The sequence below is a fragment of the Myotis davidii genome, unplaced genomic scaffold (genome assembly GCF_000327345.1).
Source record: "Myotis davidii unplaced genomic scaffold, ASM32734v1 scaffold796, whole genome shotgun sequence".
NCBI lineage: Eukaryota > Metazoa > Chordata > Mammalia > Chiroptera > Vespertilionidae > Myotis > Myotis davidii.
In genome coordinates, this window is record NW_006287809.1 from 358260 (window position 1) to 359542 (window position 1283).

Consider the following 1283-nt stretch of genomic DNA (forward strand, 5'->3'; position numbering starts at 1 on the left):
CCTAGCCCTTATCCCTGCCCCCATCCCTGCTCCAGTTTCCTCTCTGACCTCCTGGCATCCAGTCTCAGCCCCCTCCCTTCCAAATCCTCTCCAAGGAACTTTCTAGAATCCATATCTGTCCCTGTCATTCCCCGCTCAGACGCCTTCTATGGCTCCTGAACACGCCCCAGTTCCTCACGGAGGCTGCAGGACCCATCCCTCCTCCTCGGCTCTGGCCCAGGGCCTGGAGCCCACAGGAGCCCTGACAGACAGGTGCTAACTGCCGACATGAGCTGAGCCTGGCCAGGACCTGCAGCAGCTTGGACCTGGTTCAAGCCGGGCTGGCGCTCAGCCCCCAGCGCCAGTGGTGGCCAGAGGGCTGGAGGTGACTCTCCTCCATGTGCCAGGCCTGGTGAGCACCTAATAAACCAGCCCACGCCTGCCCCGTGTTGTCCTGGGAGGAGAAAAGATGTGACTATAGCATCGGTTCTCAACCTGTGGGTCGCGACCCCTTTGGCGGTCGAACGACCCTTTCACAGGGGTCGCCTAAGACCATCCTGCATATCAGATGTTTACATTACGATTCATAACAGTAGCAACATTACAGTGATGAAGTAGCAACGAAAATAATTCTATGGTTGTGTCACAACATGAGGAACTATCCAAAGGGCCAGAAGGTTGAGAACCACTGGACGATAGGGAGAAGGGAATGGCATTTGGAGCACCTTCAGTGCTAGGTGGCTCGACACATTCCCATTCATTCATTCACTAACTTCACTGCAGACAGATGCCCCTCTCATCACCCATCCTTCAAACATTCCCCCAACACTTCCTTGGTGACCAAGACAACCAGGGCCCTGCCCTTCAAGGGCTCACAGTCCAGAGAGAGAGACACACCTGTCCCCAGTGACAGCTCAAAGTGGGTGAGATGACTGGGAGGGAGGTGGGGCCAGGGAGAGCCAGGGGGCATCTAATTCAGTCTGGGTATCAGGGAGGACTTCCTGGAGGAGGAGGCAGCTGAGCTGAGAGCTGGAGGAAGAGGAGCAGGAAAATCAGATCAAGGCTGTACCCTTGCAGCCCAACATTTCTCTTCATCAGAACCTTGTAATCACTCCTTAAAGCCTTCCCTGCACTCTCCCTTCCTCTTCATCTGGGGGCTCTACTTATGTCCATCCCTGACCCCCCGGGCCTCGCCCTCAGACCCTTCCCGGCCCAAGCTGGCTCCAAGTCTTTCCTTCCTCATTTTCTACGCCTGCCCAGGCTTTCCCCGCCCGGCCCATTCTGATACCCACGCCCCGCCCCTG

General features: G+C 56.7%; 1 protein-coding gene across 1 annotated transcript in view; it reads left to right on the forward strand.

Moving 5' to 3' along the window:
• Positions 1-1283, forward strand: part of NKPD1 (NTPase, KAP family P-loop domain containing 1) — a 6821-nt gene that overhangs the window by 3387 nt on the left and 2151 nt on the right. The window lies entirely within an intron of this gene.